Source organism: Marmota monax, unplaced genomic scaffold, assembly GCF_021218885.2.
Source record: "Marmota monax isolate L192 unplaced genomic scaffold, Marmota_monax_Labrador192_F-V1.1 WCK01_AAM20220418_F8-fsc00118, whole genome shotgun sequence".
NCBI classification, from domain to species: Eukaryota; Metazoa; Chordata; class Mammalia; order Rodentia; family Sciuridae; genus Marmota; species Marmota monax.
The window spans coordinates 1,069,873-1,092,267 of record NW_026695231.1 but is presented as its reverse complement, the minus strand read 5'-3'; positions in this window follow the sequence as shown (position 1 = coordinate 1,092,267).

Sequence of the window (22,395 nt, the reverse complement as noted above, 5' to 3'; positions counted from 1 at the left end):
AAGCCTGCTCCCTCTGTATAAATCTTAGCCCTTTCTCCTTAACTCTTCAAATTTTATGTAATAGCCTGTACAAAGTTACATAATAAAAATCGCTATTATTGCTTAATTCTTTTCTACTTTTTATTAGGAGATTTAAAAAGTAAAACGAATATAGATAAATTCCATTCTACATATTTCTTCACCTTTTATCATCCCTCTCTGCCTACCTTTCCTCCTCCTTCACACATATTCGAGAGAAGGGCAAGGAGAATGAGAAAAACATCTTCAGTATGATCTTTTTTTGAAAAAAATCCCAATTCACACCTGGTTGAGGACAAAATATTTACCCCAGAACTAAAAACTGAAGTATTTATTGGATCTTTCAACTAAAAGGTGTCAAACATCCTAATTCTCTTCCAATAGCATCTTTATAATGTCACAAACAATAAAGACTCATACAGTGCCTAGTGGTGGCTCTACTTTTGAGGGAGGAGATTAAGTTCTGAGGAGAAAGTGGAAGGCACGGAGTCTCTCTGCCCCATTCTGGCCACAGTGGTGAAGAAATAATTCCACCACCTTCCCATACATTCTTAGACCAAGGGATGAAGGAGAGGAAACCCGGGAAACAAGTTCACAAGAAGCACATTGTGGTTGAGTAGAAAGAAATTGTTGATCTCACTTGGAGAGAGTTAAGTGGACTGAATTTATATAAAATCCAAAATAGTATCTGCTTGGATTTCTAAATATACTTACAAGCAACCACACTTACTGCACCCAGCACAGCATCTGACTTACTGACAGAAGAAAAAGAGGAAACATGATTACTTCATAGTTTATAATCAAGCTACTATTTGCAAACATTAGTAAGAAAGAGATCCAATAAAACAGTGATGAAATCAACAGAGTTTTGCAGAATTTCAAAGTGTATATAATGGTGAGGAATGTCCCTTCTCAACAGGTGGAGATCTTCAGCAGCATTTCCTAACTTCCCCACATATTGCTCCTGCTAGCAATGTCTACTGCCAAGACCTGGCTGCCAGGAGGAGGCTGAGCATGAGGAGAATGAGCCACCCCCAGTTCATTTTGACTCTTCAATGACATTCTCAATTTGAAATATTTTCTAATATTTTTCTTTGTAGCGGTCCTTTGGAGGATCTCAGGAAGACATTGTGGGTAAATTGTCTCTAAAACAAGCTAGACGCCTGCTCTTATGCTAACTCTCTTCCGCGAACAGGTGTGCTTGTGAGCAACCCTCATGGATAAAATACCATTTCCCACTCCCAAAGTAGGGCATATGGGGATCACTCAGCCTTTCTTGGATAGATTATTTCTACACTTTACACATTGGTTTTGCTTTTGTGTTTTATCCTGCCCACATATCATAGTTAGCAAGATTATTCTAGAAAGGTGAGGAAATGGTATTTCAAAGGTCAACGATTAGTTCTAAAAGGGAGAAAACTTACTACTAACCTGTGTTTTAATGAAACGCCTGATGGAATATTTGTGTAGGAAAAGATAAACTCTATAGTATAATCTAGAAGGACAGGCCAGAACAAAGGGGAAAAAATGAATGAATATCTCTGTGTGGAGAAATAAAAGGGTTTTGTTTGTTTGTTTGTTGTGCTTATAGTCCAAAGGGAATTAGATAAGAGGTCCAGACCAGGCAGGAGATGAAGGAAGTCAAGAAGGAGAAGAAGTAGGTAAGAGAAGAGTCATGAAACAGGAAGGGAGAAGAAAAATGGGCCATTAAAAATTCCAAGTGCTGGGTGTGAGTGAGAAGAAACTTTTTAAAATAATGATATCTAGGTAGGCGTGTTGGTGCACACTTATAATCCCAGAGGCTGAGATAGGAGGATCACAAGGCAAAGACAGTCTCAGCAACTTAGCAAGACCCTTTCTCAAAATAAAAATAAAAAGGACTTGGGCTGTAAGTCAGTGGTAAAGTGCCTTTAGTTTTAATCCCCAGTATTACCAGTACTACTACTACTACTAATAATAATAATAACTAATATTACTTTTAAAACTGTTACATGAAACCATAATGTTGCCTTTCTCTTATGCCTCAAAATTTCAATAGATCAGTGACACTTGGAGGGAGAAGAAAGGAAGGGGTATTGGAGATGAAAGAAACTGCAAGAAAAAGAAAGCTACATTTCATGTTTGAATCTGCTCTACTCAGAGTAGAAATAAAAAATTAGTGAAAAATCCGACTAAGAACATGTAAGCTCTTCCACTTCCAAATATCTTCACAGACATTGCTATGTTCTGAATATCAACTCCCAAAATTCATTTGTTGAAGCCATACCCTCAAGCCATACCATTTTCTCTCTCTCTCTCATACACACACACACACACACACACATATACATATATGTGTGTGTGTGTGTGTGTGTGTGTGTATATATATATATATATATATATATATATATATATATATATACATACTGGCCTATCCCAATTGTACCCCATGTTACAATTTCCGTTTTAAGTTCATTGAGACCTGACTGGTTCTGATACACAGGGATCTCTTACTTAGCTAGAAAACCAGAAACAATAGAATACTGAACCTGTTGTGGATAAACCATGATTTTGGGGTGAATTCGATTTTGAGGGTTTGCTCCAATATAAGCAATACTTAAGTCAGGGTTATGGGGTCCATTTTGCTTCTTCCAGTTTCCTGGAGAATGTATTTTTAGGGGAGAGAAGAGATGGCTGTCATCCATCATTCTGGAAAGTCATGAGATTTACAGAGATAGTTGCCTAAACAAAGGACAAGCATATTAACAAATCTAGCTGTCCAAAAGTCAGGGCTAATGTTAACCAAGATGAGCATTACTGCGATTCCATCAAGATGTCCTGTTATTTATTTAACTTTTCCATTTTCATTTTTTATTTGGGTAAGATAATTGCTTGTGATAAGCCTCGGGTGTGGAGATCTGGTGCATACAGAGTGGCAGGGGGAGCTTCAGTCTGTAGTCTCAGGATGCACTGGGGGAAAGGAATCAATGTATTAACATATTGAAATGATTTCAATTAATGTCCTTTAGCAATTTTCTTCAAAAAAAAAAAAAAAGAGGACCTCTCCAAAGTGAATGATCCACTCTTACCAACAGGAAAAAAAAAAAAGCCTGTTAAAAAGATAATGCATTTAACTGCTCGAGAGAAAAGATATTTTATGAGTAGATTTCATAAGAAATAAACAAACAAAAATGCATAGTGTTTCTTTCCCCTGGGTTTCACACGGAAATGTTATGTGTGACTTTCACTTCATAGCATCTGCACCTCCCATTGCTTCTTATGGGGACAACACTAGGACTTTGATGCCAAATTTCTAAAATGGATCTGCAATAAATAAAGCCTATGTATTTAAATGATGACTTTAATGCACATTCATGACCATTTCTATGGAAAAGCAACCATGACCTTCAGGCTCCTGATTGTCTGCTATGTGCCCGTCTCTTCTTCATCCCCTGATGTCCTGTTCCCCACTACCTTTTCTGATCTGTCCTGAACCCAGAGGCCTGAGCAGAAGCAAACTAGGGCTTCTGTGAAACCGCTACTAGCTGGAGGCACATTCGAGGATTTCCTCAGGTAGCAATGAATACTCCCAGTTAGGTGGTACCCACAAGGAAGGTCCTTCCTTCACTACCCAGGACTCTCTGGACCCTGGTCATCTACTGCTCAAGGGTGCTCTCATAAGTGGTACTTTCTTCAAATGAGGAAACTGAGAGTATGAGATTGGCCCAGAATTGCATTTTATGGCTGCTGCTGAAACCAACCAAGATGACGGGGAGGGGATTTTGTTAGAGGTATTGCTCCTTCCTTAACATTATTTCCACCAACTGGGGGAAAAAAATCAAAGATGAAATACCTCCCCTTTTCCTGCCCTACTCTGATCAACTGAAAGGTACAAGAGAGCTTTTTTTTATGCTTTTTAGGTGCTTTCTGAGGATAATTATTGACCTCAGCCAGAGATGTGACCCAAAAGAGAAAATAAACAACTAAACAATATCAAAAGATTTTGAAAAAAATTATTAAATTATAAAAAATTATTTATTTAATACATATTTAATTAAATAAGTAATTAAAAATTAGAATGTTTAATAAAAAATCAAAATAGAAATACACTGTTATTTCATAACAGTGGCATCAATGCTTGTCCTGTTGCTCTGAATATATTATGAGAATCTCAAGACTGAGGACCGTGAGTTTTATCTCTCTTGTCTTCTGTGTAGCTTGTGGTGCCTAATGCAGGGAGGGTAAAGAAGATTCAAAGTCAGAAATTTTGAATGGAGCAATGCCCCACAGAAGTGACATAGCCCAAGCAGGAGATAAGGAATTTATACCTCTGTGGCATGTACTCACCCCATTCATCTAAAGATGGGAACACTGGCTCTGAATTTCCTCGTTCTCCCCTGGTGAAAATGGAACTGTGCTGTGTCCCCAGGACCTGTTTGGCCAATGAGATCAAAGAGAAACTTGTCCAGGTAAGGCAAATAGTTTTTACCTCACCTGCTGACTCAGATTCAGCTGCCAAGAGCACTGTGCTAAGAAAGAGTCAGAGGATGAATCAGAGCTCAGCAGAAATTGTAGTAATCTATGCACTACTCTGCATTCAGCAACGGTTCCCAAAGACTTGTGAGGGACAGGGTGGCCCATGGGCCAGAGATTTGCTACCCTGATCTGCAGATTTTATTAGCAAATACATTGTTCCTGCTAACTCTTCAACAGTCTGACTGAAATTACATTAAACTACTTCTCTCTATCCATGGAGGGAGTAGAACAAGATGGTAAGAAAAGACAAAGTTTCCCCGTTGAGACAGAGCAAGCATTCTCAAGAACACACCTGTGGTGAGCTCTGACAGAGTAAACTGAGATTCAGATCTGTTTAGCATTTTGTCCAACAGGATTTATCAATCTAACTGAACCAATCCAATAGATCTAACCCTCCTGGCTGGTAGTATTGCTTCCCACTCCTGACAGCCTTCATTACAGATAACTGGGTGGGTTAAGCAAACATCATACTTAAGTCATGCTTTACTAGGTCTTTATCACTCACTCCAAATAGTACACCTGCAATGTATCCTGGTGCTCATCTGCTTCCCATCCACACTATGGGAATATGATGGGCAGAACTGAGAATCCAATCTAGAGCAGCCCCAGAGAAAGAAGACCCCCCATATCCTACTTTCTGTCCAACTGGAATGGCTTGGGAAAAAAAGAAATGGCTGTGTTCAGGTCAGGCAAATGAGATACAGCAACTGCACCATCCACAGAGAGAAATGTTAATTTCTCTAATTGATGGGGGGAACATCTATCATTTCAGAATATGCTTATTTTTCTGCAAGGAAATTAGGCCAATTTATGCAACTGTTTACAATGTCACTGTGCAGTTGTGAAATGAAAGTTTTCTCTGGGCTTAATGTGGCAAAATGCTGGTCACTGACTTCTGGTGAGTGGCCCATCACTAGGAATCTGGATGGATTTCAGAACTGAGATGAGAGCTCCAAAGCTCACAGTGCCCTCAAGCAAGGAACAAAGAGAAACCAGCCTGCCTTCATGCAGACTGCATGCTGAAAGAGGAGTCCTGGTGAATGTCAGGCCTCATTGCCTCTAGAACTACAGCAGGCACAGCCTGGGGAGGGGAAAAAGCCAACGGCAGTTGTCCTCTGGCTTGTTACCTCATCTTCCACAGTCACTTCATCTGTACAATGGGGACAATAATCTCTGCTCTGTCTCCATCCAAGATTTGCAGGGTGGATAAAATAGTTGATAAAAGAATATACTATTAGCTGCAGCCCTGATAGTCTCATCTCAGTACTCAGTTTGTTTAATGCTGGGCTTTAGCATAACCTGTAATACTTTTTCTATTTATTCCTGCTTTGGTTGATGTCTATCCCCCCAAGTAGAATGCAAGCTCTCTAAAGGTAGGAATCTAGAACAATACCTGACATTTACTTAAGCTCACATTTGATGAGTACTGACATCTCCACTGTCCCTCCTCACGATGAATTCACTCCTTCCTTCTCTCTCTGTCCAAATGGATCCTCTGCTTCAGCGATACCGTCCCCTTATCTTTAGAGTAATCTAAACCATTTTCTTCCTGGAAGGTCCATTGGAAGTTCTACTGTTTCTGTGAAATTATGTACTTCCTTAAAGTTTTCCTTTTGCCGGGCAAGTGTGTGGAGAGTGTTCACGGAGGTGAAGACTGTCACACAAACTCACACATCCACATTCCCTGGTCACCTAGGATCCTGTGTAACTGCTGCTGGGCCACGGTGGCTTTGGTATTATTAAAAGGAAATGGCTGATTCAGCAGACTCCTAATAGGTAACAAAATCAGTACCATTTTTAAGGTTCCTGTGCCAAGCACTAAGCATGTCACATAATATTTGTCACTGAACCATCATTACACACCTATGACATAAACAGTAATTGTCCCAGTTTGGTTTGCAGGAAATAAACTGAGACTATTTGGGTATGGTAGCCTTCAGCGAACACTAAATTGATGAATAAAAATGCGACAAGAAGAGCAAGACAGGACCACAGGAGTGCCCTCCTCCTTCCTTGATAAAAGGCGCAGGTTGGGAATGAGGATATACACCGTGGGCCTGGGGTGGTAGTGCTGGGTGTGAGGTGATTGAAAATACAAGATTAAGCTGCAGTAGTCTTTAATTTGTAAGCTGGAGTCTCCTGTCTTCCTTGACATAAGCCACCTCACCTCTCCTCCCCATGCCTTACCCCCCATGAATGGTTTATATCATTGGAACAGGTTAGATTTCAGAGTTGAAACTCTGGCTGCAACCTTAATCTTTGTGTACAAGCTGTGTAACCTGGGGAAAACTATCTGAGTCTCATTTTTTTCTTTTTTTTTAATTTTAATTTCTTATATATGGCAGCAGAATGCATTACAATTCATATTACACATATAGAATACAATTTTTCATGTCTCTGGTTGTACACAAAGTAGCATCACACTATTAGTGTCTTTATACATGTACTTAGGGTAATGATGTCCATCTCATTCCATTGTCTTTCCTACCCCCACACCCCCCTTCCTTCTCCTCCCTCCCCTTTTCCCCTTTTCCCTATCTAGAGTTCATCTAATTCTCTCATGTCCCCCCACCACCACCACATTATGAATCAGCATCCTTAAATCAGGGAAAACATTCAGCATTTGGTTTTTTGGGATTGGCTAACTTCATTTAGCATTATGTTCTCCAACTCCATCAGTACCATTTTTAAGGTACCTACAAATGCCATGATTTTATTCTCTTTTAATGCTGAGTAATATTCCATTGTGTATATATACCACTTTTTGTTTATTCATTCGTCTACTGAAGGGCATCTAGGTTGGTTCCACAGTTTAGCTATTGTGAATTGTGCTGCTATAAACATTGATTGCTGTGTCCCTGTAATATGCTGGTTTTAAGTCCTTTGGGTATAGATGGATGAGTGGGATAGCTGGGTCAAATTGTGGCTCCATTCCTAGTTTTCCAAGGATTCTTCATACTGCTTTCCAAATTGGCTGCACCAATTTGCAGTCTCACCAGCAAAGTGTGAGTGTACCTTTTCCTCACCAACATTTATTGTTGTTTGTATTCTTAATAGCTGCCATTGTGACTGGAGTGAGATGAAATCCTACAATAGTTTTGATTCGCATCTCTCTAATTGCTAGAGTTGTTGAACATTTTCCATATACTTGTTGATTAATTGTACATCTTCTTCTGAGAAGTGTCGTTCAGTTGACCCATTTATTGACTGGGTTATTTGGTTTTATGGTGTTAAGATTTTTTAGTTCTTTATATATCCTAGAGATTAGTGCTCTATCTGATGTGCATGTGGTAAAAATTTGTTCCCAACTTGTAGGCTCTCTCTTCACCTCACTGATTGTTTCTTTTGCTGAGAAGAAGCTTTTTAGTTTAAATCCATCCCATTATTGATTCCTGACATTAATTCTTTTGCTATATGAGTCTTATTAAGGAAGTTGGGGCCTAATCAGACATGATGGAGATTTGGGTCTACTTTTTCTTCTAATAGACACAGTGTCTCTGGTTTAATTCCTAGGTTCTTGGTCCACTTTGAGTTGAGTTTTGTGCATAGTGAGAGATAGGGGTTTAATTTCATTTTGTTGCATATGGATTTCCAGTTTTCCCAGCATCATTTGTTAAAGAGGCTATCTTTTCTCCAATGTATGTTTTTGGTGCCTTTGTCTAATATGAGATAACTGTGATTATGTAGGTTACACTCTGTGTCCTTTATTCTGTACCATTTGTCTACCAGTCTGTTTTGGCGCCAATACCATGCTGTTTTTGTTGTTGTTGTTGTTTTGGGTTTTTTGTTGTTGTTGTTGTTGTTGTTTTTAACTGTTTCTCTGTAGTATACTTTACAGGATTGGTATAGTGATGTCACCTGCTTCACTCTTCTTGCTAAGGATTTCTTTGGCTATTCTGGCTCTCCTATTTTCCCAGATGAATTTCATTTCTATTTCTATGAGGAATGTCTTTGGGATTTTGATTGGAATTACATTAAATCTCAATGGTGTTTTTCGAAACACTAGAAAAACTAGAGATGACAGGAACATATCTCAACATTGTAAAAGTTATCTATGCTAAGCCCCAGGTCAACATCATTCTAAATGGAAAAAAATTGAAAGCATTCCCTCTAAAAACTGGAACAAAATAGGGATGCCCTCCTTCGCCACTTTTATTTAACACAGTTCTTGAAACACTGGCCAGAGCAATTAGACAGACAAAATAAATTAAAGGGATACACATAGGAAAAGAAGAACTCAAATTAGCACTATTGCTGACCATAAGACTCTATACCTAGAAGACCCAAAAACTTCCACCAGAAAACTTCTAGAACTAGTAAATGAATTCAGCAAAGTAGCAGGATACAAAATCAACAGCCATAAATCAAAGGCATTTCAGTATATCAGTGACAAATCCTCTGAAAGGGAAATGAGGAAAACCACCCCATTTACAGTAGCCTAAAAAATAAAACAAAATGCTTGGGAATCAACTTAACAAGAGGCGAAAGACCTCTGCAGTTAAAACTGCAGAACACTAAAGAAAGAAATTAAAGAAAACCTTAGAAGATCGAAAGATCTACCTTGTTCTTGGATGGGCAGAATTAATATTTTGTCAAAATGACCATACTACTACTAAAGCACTATACAGATTTAATGCAATTCCAATCCAAATCCCAATGACATTTCTCATAGAAATAGAAAAAGCAGTCATAAAATTATCCATCAATTTAGTGTTTGCTGAAGGCTACCCAGGCATTGTCCTAGGTACTCGAGACCACGCAACACAACCCACACTAGCCTCTGCCCTCTAGAAGCTCCTGTTCATTATCATTATTTGAAGTTACCTTGCATTTGTTTGTTTGCGGATTGCCTGCCCCCGCCCTTCCCACTCCCACCTTGTGAATGTACAAATGCCATAAGAGAAAAGACACTATCTTTCCCACACTGTCACTCCAGTGCCTAGACAACTCTGAGCTCCCAGGAATCTTATTTAACATTGCCTTTAAGCTGTGGATTTTTCTTTTTTAAGACTTTTCCTCTTTAAAGGCAACACTCTCCCCCTACACACCTCAGTTCATTCACTCAGTTTTTATACAGTAGAACAGACTTGAAGTGTGCAAACACCCTGTTTCATTTTTGATAACCCTGAACTTGACAGGAACGTTCTGAACTATCTGCCAGATTCTTTGGCTTCATCTTACATATGCCTTTAGCAGATGCCTCCTAAAGCACACAGATTGAAAGAAAAGTGTTCATATGATTTGACAAGTGAGCACTACTGGCTGCTTCTCAGCGCGCCCACTTCCCCTTCTCTCTTGCACTAATAGAATCTCAGCTTTGTTCTTGCCTCCCCCTGCCCCTGACAACCAGGCACCCCCAGCTCCTGGGGGAGGTGGGGTTGATCTAAGGACATACGTGTTCCCAGCGGTTCGGTAACAAGCATGTGATCCTATCCTAGTCAAGGACACAAGAGGGAGACTTCCTCGGGCCTCAAAAAGAACCACAGAATAAGATGGTCTCTCTGGCTTCCCTGGACATGGTTATAGATGGCCACCAGGGTTTGCTACCGTCCTTTGGTGACCAGACCGAGATGGTGCCAGCTTTGAGAAATGCTGAGCAGAAAAATGGAAAGAACCTGGCTCTTCAAAGACACAGATGCACCGTAAATCAGCAAACCTGAAGTCATAGTTTGTGGATCACAGACTGGGAATTTATTAAGACGCTGGTGGAGTTAAGGGTCCAAAGTTGGCGATCCACAGAGGAACTGCTCCAGGAGTCCACAGAGAAAATCATACTGAGGGCTCCCCCAGCCCTCGCCAATGTGATAAGTGCATCCCTCTTGACGTGAGTGAGGTGGGAGTCCCTGAAGAGCCCTTTCACTTTCTCCTTTCTAAGAATGAGAGCTGTGTTACTCTGCTTCCCATCCTCCTCTGGCCACTAGGATTCACTACCCCAAACCTGTTGCTGTATCACAATTACTATGATTGTCAAGATTCACTGCTTCTTCTGTGCCTCAGTCAAGATTTTCTATTTCTGTTCTGTTCTACTAACGATATTGGACATGGCCACTTTAGATTCTGCCCAAAAGAGTTGAGGTGCAAATCAATGAATGATCACATAGCCATAGGACTATTGTCTAATAAGGAATTAACCAAATGAACCTCCTGCCGGGGCTGCTGACCTAGGTGGACCAGCTTTCTCAAAGCAAAACCCACAAATCCCCACGACGACATGAAGACACGCGATGGTTTTCAGGGTCACAAGGACGTACGTGTGAAACCACTTAGAACGCTCTACTCCATGTTGACCTGGTGGGTTCTCCGTGCAACTGGATCACAGGCTATGTGACGGACGACTGGCTGTAAAGGTGAGGGTACAGAGGGGAAATGTTACCTCCAGGCCCAGCAACGTAGACCATCCTGAAATCAGAGTATGGGAAAGCAGGAAAAGACTTGTGAATGAAGTGGGACTTCACATGAGTATTTTCTCTTCTGAAGCATGAGGTCTTGAGTACTTATGAGTGGTACTTATTTGATTTTGACTCCCCGACTGCTAGCACCATGCCTGGCACACCCCAAATACTCAATAAGTTGTTGTTTCTCTCTTAATGCTAGTCTTTGTGTCCTTCCAATTTTGAGGGGCACATCTATGAACACTGGGAAGCATATTGGCTTATGTTTCCATGGGAGAAAATAAAAACTCTGGACTGGGAATCAGGAGACGTGGGTTCTGGGCCTTACCATTAAGGAACTGTGTGATGTGCACCCAGGCTGAAAAGCAGAAGTTGAAGGATACAGGTGGACACACTCTCTGGACCGAACACTGGCACCTCTTCCTGCCGTGTCCTTCGCTGTCTTTTGAACTCTCTAAAGACTAAATAAGGCCTCTGTAGAAATAAGAGTAATCACGTAGCAGATGTTGGAAGCAGTAAATAAATCATTAGTTATGGCGTGTTTAAAAATACTCCCTAGCACATACTAGACATTCATGTTAGCATTTATTATCTTAAATAAGTCACTATGTTTTTTAGGCCTTAAATTTTGCATCTCTGGAGACTGAGTTTGAAGTGGATGAGAGATGTTAGATCGTCAACCCTGATCCCTACTTTTGTAGCCTCTATCCGTGCCAGATAGCACCAATCGATCTTAACACTATCTTCCACTGAGTCCAGTCATAAGTTTAGAATCTTTTCCAGGATAACACTCTAGGAAGCCACTGTCAGATTTTCAGATTTAAAGTAAGAATTGAAACCCATTTTCAATTCTGGGAAGAGGTAAACTTGAAGATGCTGTGATTGTCAAAGAACAGATCTAAGAGAAGATGGGAAAGGGAAGGTGTCTTGCCTGTCTGTGGCCTTCAGTGCCATTTCAGGTCCCGTTCTTGGTTGACCAACTCCCTCTAGACACATGGCTGTGAGATTTTGCTATTCCTCAGCTTCCCCCTGGGACCACGGCTGGACTGTTTTCTCCCTCTGAAGCATAATTGCAGTGATAAAATGGTGTGTGGCTAATTGCTGGGTAAGCCACAAACAGAGCAACCCCACATGTAATTTTAGACTGGCAGAGACTGTAAATTATTCAACATGATAACCGAAAGATTATAGCAATGTGTGGAAGTGAAGAGAACGTTCTGGGGAAACAAGAGGCTGGCTTTTCAAGGGAGGGTCATCCAAAATGTCTTTTGCAAAAGTGAAGACCACACCTTGGGCAGAAATGAAAACAGGGCAGGCCTCTGAATTCAGGCCTGGAGAGGTCTGTTTTTATTTATAGAAACTTTAATTTCCTTGTGAGAATAAAGTCATAGTTATCCATGTGCTGGAAGGAAAGGAATGACCTGGATTGTGAGAGTCCACAAACAGTCCACAACCAATCATGTGTACTGGGTTGATCAAAATCACCCAGACAAACAGCCTTGCATGCCAGAGTCTCCTGACTTCTCTTTCTCTGTTCATGGCCCCACTATTCTTTCAGCTATTCAAAAGTCTTCTCTCATTCCTCCCAGGTCTCATCCCTTCTCCAACACAATACTCCAGTGAAGGCTATCCCATGCTCCTCATTTTCCCTCCCACTGGACGGTCCTCATTTAGGCAGAGGCCATCAGGCAGCCCCCAAGCCCTAGTTCCCTGGTTCTAGAGTCTTCCTGAGTGTGGCCACCTTTTTCTGATTTCTCAAGGAACACTTTAATCAAAGCCCTTGTCCACTCAAACCTCCCAAGGCTCCACTGCCTGTCGGGTGAAGCCTGCGCTTGCCGGCCTGATGCTCAGGGTCCTGGGGAACACACAGCTCTACCTAGCTTTCAGACTTTTCTACCATTTCCTTCCCCTCACTCTCTGTTCACCACAAGTGGCCCAAAAGCTGCTCCTGGAACACATTCTCCCCTTTTGGAGCCTTTGTATGGCCGTTCCCTCGCCTTAATAGCTATCTCCACATACTTGTTGCCCAGGCCTGGGTGTTTCCTTCAAGATGTTTGTACATGTTGACAATCATCCTTTTGCATTACAAAATCCACGACACAGGTGACTAAGCAATGGCTACACTGCAAGTCCACTCTGAAAGCCCTCAAGGAGCCAGTACCTACCTCTGACCCAGTTGCTGTTCTCTGCTCCTGTTATGGTTTAGATTTGAGGTGTCCCCCAAAAGCTCATGTGTGAGACAATGCAAGAAGATTTAGAGGAGAAATGATTGGGTTAGAAGAGCCTTAACCCAATCACTGAATTGATCCCCTGATGGGATTAACTTGGTGTTAACTGAAAGTGGGTAGGTATGACTGAGGAGGTGGGTCCCTGGGGGCATGCCTTTAGGATATATATTTTGTATCTGGCCAGTGGAGTCTCTCTCTCTCTCTCTCTCTCTCTCTCTCTCTCTCTCTCTCTCTCTCTTTCTGCCTTCTGATCATCATGTGAGCCCCTTCCCTCCACCAAAGACTTCTGCCGTACTCTTCCGCCATATTGTTCTTCCTCACATTGAGCCCTAAGGAACAGAACCAGCTGTTGTCTATGGACCAAGACCTCTGGAACTGTAAGCCCCCACATAAAATTTTTCTTCCTCTCTAATTGTTCTTGTCAGTTCTTTAAGTCACAGCAGCAAAAAAATTGACTAAAATAGCTATCAACCATCTATGGCTCCTCCAGACGTGCCCCAACCTTGCTGGGCTTGGTCTGCTGGCAGTGGGAATTCTGTCAGTCTGCTGTCAAGATAGTTGGAGTATGATGGGGAAGAGGCTAGAAGAATGGATAACTGTAGGTTAAAAAGAAAAACAGAAAAGAAAACCTCACTCGAATTCTCTCTTGTCTTTCTTTATCTCCTACCATCAACGAGTACTGTTCCCTGACTTACTTATTACCTCTAAGGCCATTAAAGTCAAAGCCACAAAATTCGGATGGGTTCCAAGGATTTTTTCCCCCAAAGAACCAAACCTGAGCTAGCTGGCTGCAGGCTAAACAAAAAAACCCTTTAACTTCTTTCCTATCAACTCAAGGTGAAGAGTTTTCCTAATATCCTCTGTTGGAAATCAAACCCTCACCACCTCCACTTCATGCCCCTCCAGGATGGGACTGCTTTGGCTGCTCCCCACCCCTTCTGCCCATCTGCTGGGATGGCATGGTGCCAGCTCACAAGTTGGTTGGAGCCTATGGAGGTGCCAGGCAACAATGTGTTTTGATGGGCAGCCTGCAGAAGGTGGCAATTGCCATCTCTTGTGAGTGAAGGCCATAAGCAGTGCCAGCCCTGGCATGCCAGGTCTCTGTACACTTGTTCACACCTGTTGACTCTCCAGTGCCAAGAAAAGCGTACTTGAGCTAGGGACAAGGGTGGGGGGAGAGGACATACTCGGAGCACCGACCTCTTTGGTTTCCTTGTGGGTCAGAAGAACCCAGAGAGATTCAGTGAGTCTGACTAGGAACCATACCTGTGTCCCACACTGGGAATTGCTCTGTGCTCTTTGTCCTCAATATCAGTGTGTGCTCACTCAAGAAAGGAGACCCTGCTAGGAGACTGTGACACAGATACAATTTAATCCAGATAAGAGAGGCCAAGAGAAAGCCAGACTGTGTTAACCCTGATCAGAGGGGCCAAGTCATCCGGACGCTGTCAACTCCTTGCTTATCCACTTCCCTAGAAAATTGCTGCTTTGTGGACAGGACATGAGCCCAGCTCAAGTCATATAGGCCTGACTTTGTAGCTCAGCCCAATTCACTAACCACCTGTCCTTACCTAAGTAAGTTACTGACCTTACTTGAGCCTCAGGCTCCTCATCTCTAAAATGTGGGTAGCCACACCTATCTCCTTGGACTGTCACAAGAATTAAATGAGACAATATCAGTTCAGTGTCCCAAGTGGTGCCTGGCATACGCAGGTCCTCATCATATTAGAGTTTCCTTTCCTGCACTGCCCTGGCCGGTCTTCATTCCCTATTCCAATAATAGGAAAGGCATTTAGGAAACCAAAGGGCCTTACGGGTATCAGTCTGGGAACAGGTCAGAGGCACTAAATAGCAGAAGAGGTTCCAAGGTAAGCAAAATGGGGGAGAGGAAGGAATAGGAAGAGATAGAAAAAGGGAGTTGAAAACTGGGGTTCCCTTTCTAAAAGGCCCCCTTCCATCTCTGCATTCTTATGTCAATGCCTCGTTCCAATAATGGCTCATGCTCTGGACTCCATCCCCACGTCCTCTCACCAACATCTTCCTACTCTTTCATTCCAACTCCTCCACAACGGCTGCTCAGAAAAACAAAACTCAGCAAGGAAAGTACGTATGAACTCTTATCATCTCAATGTTCCATCTATATACACAGGATGTTCCTACCCCAAACCCTTGACAGTCTTCATGATTCTGCTGAGTCTGCCAAATGTCAATGGCAGTGCCAGACCAAGTGAGGGTGACACAAGGCGGGCCCCACCCTGCCCTTCAGGTTTTCAGTCCAGGAAGCAGAAAGGAGCTCAAATACTCCTTAAAAATCCAGGTCAGAATGAAGCTCCAACCGACACATAAGCAAACTGCTCTGGGGAATGTAACTAATTCATCTCTGCCGTCCTCTCCTGGCCAGTGTTTGTGCTGACTTCACCAGTCAGCTCTGCTTCCAGCCAGGAGGCCCCAAAGAGAAGGTCCCATATGCCTTCCAGCAAGAAGCCATGCTCAGGGATGCACTTACTCACCTCAAGAGCCTTGTTTGCATCAGAAAATGAGGGGCCACGAGAAGCTTATTTGGGCAGCACTCTGATCGCATTGGTTTGGGGGAACTTCTTTAACGGCAGCACACTGGATGTGCAGACTCTGCAACATACTTGGGACACACCTGGAAGTCCCAATGTCATATATAGGAAGAGGATTTTAAATCAGCTGAAAGCCTGAGAGACAACTCATATATGCAAAGATGTCCAAGGAATTTCCCCAAGAAACCACCCTAAGTCCTGGACAGGTCGGTAAAGAAGGAAAGAAAGAGAAGCAAAATACTTAAAAATCTATGCGGGCAAAAAAGTCTGCCTGCTTCCTCAGGAGGGGAAAAGAGGAGATTTGAGATAAGCCAAGAGATGAACATGGAAGAGGGAGTCTTGAAAGTGGGGGGAAATTCTTGTAGGACCTGTTGATGCATGCTTGGGACTTTAATGGAATTTGGACCTCCAGAGTTTCAAGGCATACAAAAGGAACAAAAATAGATAGGCTGGTCCTCCCAATCTCAAGCGTAATCTAGCTTAGAAGTAGTCCCAATGCAGCAATCCAAAATCCAGTGTCAGCCCCAGTTCTACCCCTGGAACTGTCCCAGAGGAACATAGGCTTCCAGAGACTGATAGCTTCACAAAGCATGCAATATAGTGCTATTGTGGGTCGTGCCTGCGATCTGTGGTGAGCTAACACACCCAGTCCTAGGTCTCATGGAACTAAAGCAAGCCCTGGAGTCAAAATACCTAATTCCAGAGCTCTTCAACTACACTGAAGATCTGGGTGAATCTGAACAGGTTCCATAAGCTCAGTTTGCCCATGTGTGAAATGGGGATAAAAGTAATACATAACCAACTAGGTTTTGTAAGAATGGATGAGCTCTTCAATGAAAAAGTTTAGCAGTTATGTCCAGAACACAAGGTCAATGAACGTTAGCTCTTCTTGTTGTTTGTTATCCTCATTATCCTTACCATGATCACTACATTTTATGGTCAGTTTCAAAATTTAGTGAAGACAGAGGTGAATCAAAGGTAGGCACATAAAATGTACTTTCAAAGTGGTAAAGTATAAGCACTCTAAGGGGAAGTCACAGTTTGAGAGTGGAAACTGGTTCCCTGACCTAGTCCAGGGGACAGAAAGGGGCTCACTGAGGAAATGGCATTGTTTGTTAGTAGGTAGGGTCCCAGGCAGAGGAGACTGCTTATGCAAAGTTCCTGAGACAAGTCCAAAGTCCCCACAGGAAGCTGATCCCCAAAGGATTGTTGTGCACCCACAAAGAGCAGGAAGCCCCAGGAGGGAAGGAAAGGCTGAACTGGGGTCTTCATTATATCAGAATGAAGTTGAGAAATGACTTGGGAGAAGCAGCTTCTTTGTCCAGTGCAGGCGGATGGCTGCCGGAGACACCCCACATAGCTCCACCGTGATCTGGATCTCATAAGCCACCTAAGTGCCAGCAGAACCCAGGCATACTGCCAGACCTGAGAAAAAATAGAATGTCCGCTTCCCTCCCCGTTCCCACCAACACCCAGGAAGCCAAGCCCTTAGCCTGCCCTGCCAGTCAGCTCCACAGTGCTCCCACTTCTGTCTGACAGGGTCGCCAGGATTTATCAGCCAGGTCTCCCCTTTCCCCAAAGGAACAGCCAACCCCAGCCCCAGTTCCGGTTCCAGCCCAGTGGTACAAGTCTCTGAATCAGCCTTCTGAGAGAACTGTAACCTGAGAAGTGACACTTAAGACTTTCCTTCCAAGCTGCTTCTGAAACCCTCAGAACCCCAACCTCTTTTAATTAGAGGGGAAAGGATGGGCTTCAGAGCCTTTGAAGGCCTGCAGTTGGAGATATCAATCAGGCAGTTTGTGCAAAGTCTGGAGTTGGGAGAGGGGTACCAGCTGCAGGTATACACCCATAGTTAAAGCCAGGAGACTTGGCATGAGATCATTAACGACTGAACTGGATGAGGGGACAGGGTCCCAAGACTGAGCCTTTAGGTCCTCAGGAAGAAAGAATGGGTCATCCTGGAGGGAGTGCAGGGTCCATGGAGGATCTTCATGTGCTAGATTATTTTCCTTCCTCTTTCCTTCTTTCTTTCTTTTTGAACGGGAGATAATATGGTATGTTTGATCACTGGCAAAAATACTCTAGTAGAAAGGGAAACTTACAGGGGAAAGAAGAGATGATTCTAGGGGTGATGGGTTAAAGACTGCGAGAGGGGAGGACACAGATTACCTGGAGCAAGTGCAGGTAGCCTGAAAGTTCTAATAGACAAAATGCTTACATCTTTTCTCTGTTTGCATTATTTTCTCAGGGAAGCAGATTCATCACCAGAGAGCCCAGAGGGGTGTTGGAAGGTGGAGAGAGAGGAGCACATGTGATCCTGTGGGCTAGGAGAAAGGGAGAGTGCTGGACGAGGGGGTTTAATACACAGGCTTGCTGGGGAGATCTGAGGGCCCACCCAAGCACAGGCAATCATGACTGAGAGTAAGGCAGAGGGCATGATTGACATTTCTCTCCAACCCACTTCCCCTATGTAGGTGAAGCACAGCAGGGGAGGAGATTCAAATTTAACCAGAGCTGGGATTTTGCCAGGCAGGCATAATGGAGGGAGTCTAAAGCGAGGAAGGCCTAGGTGTAGGTGCTCAAAGAACGGAATCTATTAGAAAGAATGATAGCTTAGAAGTAGTCCCAATGCAGCAATCCAAAATCCAGCGTCAGCCCCAGTTCTACCCCTGGAACTGTGCAAACATCTGCTCCCTGCGCCTCTATTTTCTCGTTTATAAAATGGGATCATAATCTACCTCCTAGGACGTCCCACTCTGAGAGTAGGATGATGGATATGGAGGTAATTCATGAGACTAAGACAAAAGCTCGTCTTGGGAATACGTTATTAGTCCACCTCAAGCTACTGTTTGCTTCTTTGAGCAAGTAGACAACCATTCTAAATCATTCCTCACCCCGACCTGCCCTCCCTCTTGCCTTATCTTCTCTTGGGTTTGAGGGGGGGGAAAGAACATCGTGGGGGGACAAGTTGGAGAAAAAGAAGGAAGGAACCCCCATGCCTCAAAAAAGAAGAAAGAAAGAAGAGAAGGAGGAAGAAAAAGAAAAGGAAAGATAAAAGGAGATTTTTCTAAGTCCCTTTCTTCCCCACGTGTCCTTACAAGAGTTGCTTAGGGAGAGTCAGGAAGAGGGAGAAAGACCAGGATCCACCAGGTGTAGACGAGGCATGCATTCACCAATCAGACTTTCAGAAGGATGGGAACCACACCAAGACCATAGCTCCCATGATCGGGTACCAGCTCTTAGTTTGGATCTTTCACAAACATTAGCTCTGGATAGGGATTTAGTCCTTAATTCTGCATTTAAAAGGCAGAAGCAGTGTGATTTTTCAGAACTGTCACCTCTCATCATCTCAGTGTTCTCATCTGTATCACGGGGAAAACATCCTCGTTTGCAGAATTTCCTGAGGATCAAATGAGAGCCTACATAAATAAAAAGTCTTATTCATACTATCACTGATATTATTCTTGTCATTCCGGCTACTGAGCCAGGGCAGACAATGCCCACTAGCATGAGATGCCGTCATCCTGATATCCAGCATTACCAAGTGGCTGCTCTTTAGATCTGCTGACAAAATGGTGACTGTGGAAATAATTTCAGTCCCATTCACAGATTTTAAATAACTGACTGTATGCAGGGGAGAAGATTTGGCTGTGGGGAGGGGTGGTCGCTAGCACCATGCAGCTGCTATGGCTGTGAAAATTTAACCTCAAGCAGCCTAAACATTCATTTTACAATGTACACTGCTGATTACTTAATTATGTCTAAAATATAAGTCAGACACACTACAAACCCCAGGGAGTAAATTACACAGATCTATGAAGCAACATCTATGCAGTCATTCTGGTCTCACATTTCTGAATTATCTTTTCCCCCCAGTGAATTTGCTAAACCTCTCCCTTTTCTGAAAAACGAATGGCTACTGCACACAAATGATCCTCTCCTCAGACAGAGTTCCATGCTCTGCATAGGAGAGCCCCGTCTCCAACCCCACACCATGGACTCCTACCAACAGGTTCTTATCTTTGTGTATATTTGAACTAGGAGATCTACATATGCTTGATCTCAGCATGAACCTCCGTGTGACCTGATTTAGTTACCATGGTCACCAATTAGATGAGTCCTGTTGACTGCAGAACAACAGTCAAAGGATTTCTATTAAGTTCCAGGGTAGAATAACAGTCATATTTTGTGAACATGCTTTGTAGATTATTTTTCCTATTTGTTTACACCAAGGTCTACCTCCCTCTATCTGCTGAGAATGAAGTGGTTATAAAAAATTCAGAGAAAACCCTTCCTGGAACCAGCAATTATATTTTCTTACAAAATGGATGCATCAGCTGGGCTCTCTCTGGGATACAGGTAGGTAGGTCTCACTCAGAACCCACCTGCAGTTCTCCTCAACCACCTCACTCCCCCCATGGCCTCACCTGGGTACACATGTAAAAAATTGCTACGTAAAACGTTCTCTATGTCAGCAATGAGGCTGTTGCGCTTTCTTATCATTCATGTGTTCACTGGAGTAGCACTTTTAATTTCCTTCAAGTCCCTTGCATTCAAAACTTGGCTAACTGTTGGGCACAGGGACTGAGTTTTAAGCAGATGTCAGCTTTTAATGTACCTTCCACACTGAGCTTGATCATTTCTAGTTTTCGACTGAAAGTGAGAGACTAGGGACTCTCCTTTCACTTCAACATGCAGAGGTCCCTGTAAGGTTTTAAATTGGCCTAATTGCACTATTATTATTTCTCAGGGAAGAGGGATGCCTGAGGAAAGGGAGAGACACTGGGAATGGCCAGTTGATGGAATAGTCAGGACACATAACAACGTTTATCAATTAGGTTCACTTTCTCACGTAGGTGTGGTTCATGGTGCTCCAAAACAATTACAGTAGTATCTCCAAAGATCACACACAGATCACCATAACAGATATAATAATAATAATAATGAAAAAGTTTGAAATATGGCAAGAATTACCAAAATGGGACACAGAGATACAAAGTGAGCACTTGCTATTGGAAAAATGGCACCCATAGAATTGTTCGATGTGGCTTTACCAATTTGCAAAAAAAAAAAAAAAAAAAATGCAGTATCTTCAAAGCACAAAGTGAGGTGAAAAAATAAATATTCCCATATATTACCTCTGCCCATATAAACCATCTATCTATGCATAACACTCAGGGTTTTTTTGTTTGTTTGTTGAAGGTTCAATGGGGCAGTGTTTTGTATAATGATTCCAGCCAATGAGTGTGGTCCAGTGATTTGGTGATCTTATGAAAACCAGGCCTGATGGTTTAAAAATGTTAAATTAACAAGTAGATATTGAATATTTTGTGACTGTATTAGTTTCCGGTAGCTACCATAACAAATTGTCCGAACTAGTGACCTAAAGCAATAGAAGTTCATTTTCTCACAGTCTGGAGGCCAATATATCTGAAATCCAGATGTCAGCAGGGTAACACTTCCTCTGCACCCTAGGGGAGCGTCTTCACTTGCATCTGCAGCTTCTCGTAGCCCAGGCATTCCTTGGCTTGTAGCTTCATGATTCTAATCTCTGCCTTCATCTTCACAAGGTCTACTTCTCTGTGGCTGAGTCTTGTCTTCTGTCTCTTCTGGAGATATTTGTTATTGGATTTAGAACCACTGAATAATCATGGATGATCTTCTCTTGAGATCCTTCACTGAATTAAATCCACAAAGGCTCTTTTTCCATATAACTTATAGTCACAAGTTCTGAGAAACACAGGACTATATTTTGGGGCTTCACCCTTTAATCCACTCTACTGACAGCATATGCTTTTTCTGAAGGCTTTATGATATTTAGAATTTAAGTATGTGTCATGGCAGTTAAATTTTAAACTTAATTTTGAAATTAAATTTTGAATTTATTTTTAAATTAACAAATTTTAACCATACCAAAGACTACTTACAAGGATGCATGCCTTGGGCTGGGGTTGTAGCTCAGGAGTAGAGCACTTGCCTTGCATGAGTGAGGCACTTGGTTCAATCCTCAGTATCCCATAAAAATCAGTAAATAAATAAATATTAAAAAAGAATGCATGCCTTCCTCAGCATTTAGTTATTAACCAAGGTAAAGTTTGATATTATATTGGTGGATTAGGTGTAAGAATGCTTGGAAGTTATAAAATAAATGATAATGAAATATCCTAGGAATTAGCCAGATAACTCTATGCCCAAAAGGCCAAAACTGAATACCAAAATCTCAGAATCAAAGGCATTCTGAGATGAGTGAAAACAGAATGACTGGACAAGAGAAGGTCAGTGAGACAGCCCTGGACTGGTCACATGGCGTGCTGGCTGGGAACCATCAGGCAGCCATATGCAATATGGAGGCAGAGCACTTGGCCAGACGTGAGAGCAAGAATACAGCATGAAATCTATTTTATGGGTGGCCATTTAAGAGAGCTGATCGGTGCATGTTACACTGATAAACGTACTCAGCGGTATTATTCTGTGCAATATCGTTCCTGAGATGGTTGCTTTTGACCATGTATCTGTGTTTCAAGCTGTTTCAGGTATAAGTGTATTCATTCTCTTCTGTTAAAATGTTGTGCATACCAGGCAATTGGGTGGAAAGTTTGGGATTTGTGTTTATTTGCTTTGTTTTTTAATTCTACTAATGGGATTAGGTTGGAGCAAAGTTTAAAGTTCGTATTA